At 38.6% G+C, this 5,763-nt stretch overlaps 1 pseudogene; it reads left to right on the top strand.

Annotated features, from left to right (window-relative positions):
- Nucleotides 1-2,776: 2,776 nt before the first annotated feature.
- On the top strand, nucleotides 2,777-5,309 carry LOC103294000 (iron-sulfur cluster co-chaperone protein HscB-like; annotated as a pseudogene).
- The last annotated feature ends 454 nt before the right edge of the window (nucleotides 5,310-5,763 follow it).

Raw genomic sequence — 5,763 nt, 5'->3', positions numbered from 1 at the left:
CATATAGGTTAAAAGACGTCAGGAAGAAGACAGCAGAGGCTACCGTTCCTTAGCAAGACCTGCAAAATCAAATCCCCACATGCAAATCAATAGGAGGACACCTGCCTAGGGCTGCCTTACAATTCAGAAACTCATACACTTTAGGACTTGTACCCCCAAAGTACACAATCTGACCAGTATCGGATGTCAGACTTCATGTGATTCTGTGACCTCATGCTGCCCCCCGAATTGCATTCATAAAAAGCAATTTTCAATGATTACCATCCTTGAGTCTCTTACACATGTTCTTAAGCTGCAAGAGAAGTTTTCAAGCCTGGCCAACTTTCTTCTCAGATCACACCTGAGCCTCTTGTCCTGGGAAGCGCCCCTTCCTCAGTTTGGCCTCTTCATGCCAATGGCCCATGCTACTCCCAGATGTTGACCTCACATTCCCATTCTTGACCCAGGTGATTTGCCCATACCTGTATTATTGCATTTACCCAAAGCCTATTTTGGGCTTATTGTTTCTCCTAACCAGTCCGAGTTCTAGTAAAAATAATCTGGAGATAATACTATGTGTATTCTATTTTCAACTCTGTACCTAATTAGCAATGTAACTTTGGGAAGACCATTTCTTCATCTCACATAGCCTCTGTCTTTTCAACTGTACAATGAGGAGATTTGGCTTGAGAAGTGAAATTCACTTTGAAAAGCTCCTTAAAGACACAGGAAAAGAGTTGCTTCCATGCACTCCTTCAGCCAGATTTCACTTAGTAATATTTTGGATTTCTGTATAAAATTTTGTTTAAAATAAGGTTTGGTCACCAAGAAAGAATCCTTAAACATCTGAACTAGAGGGTTGCCAAATTCCATTTTAGATGCAATAGTTTAGTTCTTTTTCCAATAATTTATTCTCATAGTCAATCTTCATTTGAAAATTGAGGATCTAGCATTCTGCAAAATTACCTGATGAAAATGTTTTGGACCAAGATGGATTGCAAACAAGTTTAGAACAAAGGAAATATATTTTAGTGTTCTGCATTTCTTTTTCTTTTTTTATCATGGGATAAATTGTACTGCAGGCACTTAATACAATTCGATAAACACGTACTGCATGCCTGTTTTATATCAACACCTTCTTGTGTTTGGGAATGCAAAGGTGAATTAGGCATTCTTTAACAGATCCAGTGGTGAAGTGTTGTCAGGATAAAGAAATATAATTAATAGAAGAGAGAAAACTTAGAGCAAAATTTTAGCAAAGTTGACATAAGATATATGTAGATTGGCAACCCATTTAATGCTGTATTGTATTTTATTATTTATTTTTTGATGACAAATAAAATCCTAATAAGATTTACTATATTGCCCTGCCGGTGTGGCTCAGTGGTCCCTAGTTTGATTCCCAGTCAGGGCCTGGATTGTGGGCTTGATCCCCAGTAGGGGACATGTAGGAGTCAGCTGAACGATGTTTCTCTGTCATGGATGTGTCTGTCTATATCCATCTCCCTTCCTTTCTCGGAAATCAATAAAAAATTGTACTTATAAAAGATTTACTATATTAAAGGAAAAATTTTGCTTGAGGAAAAATTTCCTTTCTTGGTTTTTTCAAACTTAGTAAAAGACTTAACTGTTTTATTCTACCCTGCAAAAGAATAAAAGGGGTCAGGTCTCATGGCTGAGACCTGACCCCTGACTACTCACAAATCTTACGAATCAGTTGGGGAGAAGTTTTGACATTTAGTATTCTGCAGGCTGCTGCACTCTTTCCCTGCCTTTCCTCTTGAACTCAGCCTTGAAGCCCCCTTGGAACAACTAACTGTCCAATGTCTAGTGGTAGTTATCACAGTATCACCAAGCATACTCCAAAGGCAAGCTTATCAGTTCCATAAAGTCCTGACAGTCGGCTTGTTTTTCAGCCAAACGACTCTCAGAAACAGTATTAGGCGTGCATTGATATAAAAGCCTGGCCTCTGAAGCCACACTATTGTTCAAATTCTAGTTTTTCCTTAGTTTCCTAATCTGAGTAGAGATAATAATGGCATGTAATTGAAAAGCTGTTTGAGGCTATAGCAGATATAAAACAGAATGTTTTTGCACTTAAGAGGACTCTATATAAGCAGCAGCTAGCTACTATTATTATATCAGAATATATATATATTAAAGTGAGGTCAGTAAGAGGCTGGACAAGTCTCTGTGAAAGATAGTTCATACCTGCCTTAGGAAACACACTGAAACATCTGTGGGCCCTCTGGGTAAAAAGTGATCTTTCCAGAGTAGGGAAGAGCAAGGGCTTGGAAGTCACTATGCTTGAGGATTGGGCCTATTCTACCACACTCAAGACTCACTTGAGATTTGTAGAATGCGGACTCCAGGGCCCCACCTTAACCTCCAGAGTCAGAATCTCTGCAGTTGGAGCCCAGGAGGTTCATATCCACCACAGACTCTAGTGTATAATCTGCCACCCAGGGTTTAGGCACCAGCTCTGCCATTTACTTGATTTGAGCTTGTGACATTGGGCATGTTACTTGATCTCTTCAAAACCTGCTTTCGCACCTATAAAATGGGGCTAATTGCTCTAAACACATTGTGGAAATTACATGAGACAATGCAGGGAAAATGCTCTGCTGGTCTGGCTCAGAGGAAATGTTTGAAACACGATGGGTATTAGCTTCTTTAAGCTTTATCCCTGTTTTGAATTAAAATCATCAGAAAGTATTGAAAACTATTTGGACAGTACTAACGTCTGCATTGAGCTCCATGGAGAGGTGAGTGTCCAGATAACTTTTTTCTCGTAGCCATGAATCTTTCCCGTGGTAGGGTTGGAGGTAGGCTGGGGAGACACACATTTTTGTGTAACAAACAAAGCACAGTTACTGGTGAGAGTGTGGTGAAGCCTTTGGTTGTGTTACAGCAAAAAAACACACAAAAGTTTGAGTATCAAGATGGACTTGTATGGTTTTTTTTGACAGTATCATCTAACTCCACACCCTCAATTCAGTCTTTGCTCTTCCATTCTTAGGAACTTGGTACCCAATTAGAGTAACTCACTCATCCCAGATCCCTGGTTCATCCCCTTGGTCTAGTGTCTTTTGATCTTATTTGAAATTTAAAATTTTGGACTAGCTGTCTGATTTCATATTTATTTTAGGAATTTAAATTATAATAATTTCATATAAGAATGAGTGAAATAGTTAAAAATTAAAGTCAAAATATATAGAAGATATATTTGTGCTCTCTATTTAGGGAGGCTAAAATGAGAGTAAGAAGAATCAAAACACTGATGGAAATAGTCAGACAGAGCTCAGCAATCAAAGAAAAATTAAGCTTGTAAATTAGCAATCAAGAATAAATAAATACAAAAAACTTTTTGTTAACAAAGCACAAAGTACCCAACAAAAGAAAAGGCCATTACTAATCAGACCAAACTTTTCTTATAACTATGACTATCCCTAAATATTGCCAAATATATAAAAAATATAAACAAAAATGGAAAAATCCAGTGAATGATTTTTAATTACTCTTTTCTAAGTGATGCCAAAATGCATATTAACAAATAGCTGAGTGATTGACTGAATGTTTTGGTTTTCATCTGTATGTTTGGTATCAGGTAGATAAATACTCAATCTAGAATCATATTAGCAAATTGAAAAGCAAAGCAGCAACTCAATAAAGAAATGATGAAGGATTTTTACTCTTTGTTTTACACATAAATACCATAGAGAAATTTCCAAATTAAAACAGCAATATGTACTTTTTAGCATTATTTCTAACCCTTAATTGTGCTTTTGCTGCACTGATGAATCTTTCTTGAACACTCAATACTCCTATCACACTCCTATTTAAATTATAATATTATGCCCTAGCCAGTTCGGCTCAGTAGATAGAGCGTTGGCTTACAGACTGAAGGGTCTTGGTTCGATTCCAGTCAGGGGCATGTACCTGGGTTGCAGGCTCGATCTCCAGTGGGGGGCATGCAGGAGGCAGCCAGTCAATGATTCTCTCTCATCATTGATGTTTCTGTCTCTTTCTCCCTCTCCCTTCCTCTCTGAAATCAATAAAAATATATTTTAAAAAATAAAAATAAATAAATTATAATATTATAATGCAGCAATTTTCAACCATTTTCATCCCATGGCACATATAAACTAATTACTAAAATTCTGCAGCACACTAAAAATATATTACATATTTTGCCTATCTGACAAAAAAATAGGAATCATTTTTATTTATTCATACCAGATGGCTATTGTGTTGGCCGTTGTCATTTTTTTAAAATTTGACAATCTGAGGGAAAAGAGGTCAATGCCCTGACTAAAATAGTCACGTATTGCATGTTTTAAAGATTCTTGGGACACACCCGTTGGAAATTGCTGTCATAATGTGTATTTGTTAGTCAAACTCCAGATGCAGATTGCATAATCCTTCATTTGTGTTGAGGCTTGCATACAGGGCTGCTGTAAGAATGGGGTTTCTTTTTTTGAAAAGCATAAATAGCAAAATATCTCTACAATTCATTGACAAGGACTACAAAAAAGAACAGTATTTATACATACGAATGTTTGAGGGGTGGCTGGTCCTCTATTGATATTCCAAGCTAAGAGGACCGGGGCCTTGCCCCGGGTGTGGGGGTTGTGGCCCCGGGTGTGGGGGAAGGAGACCGCTAAGCTGCAATGCTCCGTCACTAGCAGGAAGCAGCTCCCCGCAATGTTGGAACTGCAGCGGCCCAGTGGGCCCCATTCGGGAGGACGGGTTCTTCTGCCCCCAGTGCCGGGTGCTGCAGCTACCTGACCCCACTCGAGACCACTTCAGCCTTATGGACTGCAAACGTTCCTTCAATGTTGATACCGCAAAGCTCCAGCATAGGTACCAGCAACTACAGCATCTTGTCCACCCAGATTTCTTCGGCCAGAGGTCTCAGACTGAAAAGGACTTCTCAGAGAAGCATTCAACCCTGGCGAATGACGTCTACAAGACCCTTCAGGCCCCCCTGAGCAGGGGACTATACCTTCTAAAGCTCCATGGAGTAGAGGTTCCTGAAGGAACAGATTATAAAATGGACAATCAATTCCACATGGAAATAATGGATATCAATGAAAAACTCGCAGAAGCTCAAAGTGAAGCTGCCATTAACGAGTTTGAATCTATTGTCAGAGCTAAACAGAAAGAATTGACTGACAATTTGAGCAGAGCTTTTGAACAAGATGATTTTGAAAAAGCCAAGGAAAGATGATACTTTTCAAAGATTAGATACTTTTCAAATGTAGAAGAAAAGATCAAGTTAAAGATGGTTCCCCTCTAATTGTTGCTGATTTTAAAAAAATAAAGTTCTTATTTATTTCTTTAAAAAAAAGATATTCCAAGCTAAATATACATGTGTATGAATATTAGAGCTGGCATTTCTGTATTTGGAGTAGTGAGGTATTCTTTGGGGGCGGGGGGAATAAGAAGTTCTGGGGAAAATAGTAAAATTCCTCTTTTATCCTTCCCTGATATTCACCTCTCCCCCTTTTCTCTTCCTTTCTACCATCACAGCCTGCTACATGCACAATATATAGAATGTCAGGTGTAGATCAATGGGTATCACTAGTTGGCAGAGGGTGAGCAGTCTCCTCATCAGTTCACACATAATTTTGGCACAGAGATATTGAGTATCAACATATGCATTTGCATGTGAACTTTCCCCCACCAATTAAACCAGATGCAATGAGAAATGGTAGTATATTTGTTGTTTTCAAAAAGAGGGTATCCAGTCACGTCACTGGCACAGCAGATTAAAACTAAAGG

The sequence above is a fragment of the Eptesicus fuscus genome, chromosome 19, assembly GCF_027574615.1.
Source record: "Eptesicus fuscus isolate TK198812 chromosome 19, DD_ASM_mEF_20220401, whole genome shotgun sequence".
Classification (NCBI taxonomy): Eukaryota; Metazoa; Chordata; class Mammalia; order Chiroptera; family Vespertilionidae; genus Eptesicus; species Eptesicus fuscus.
The sequence above is the reverse complement of the archived record's forward strand: the minus strand, read 5'-3'. Positions and strand labels throughout refer to the sequence as shown.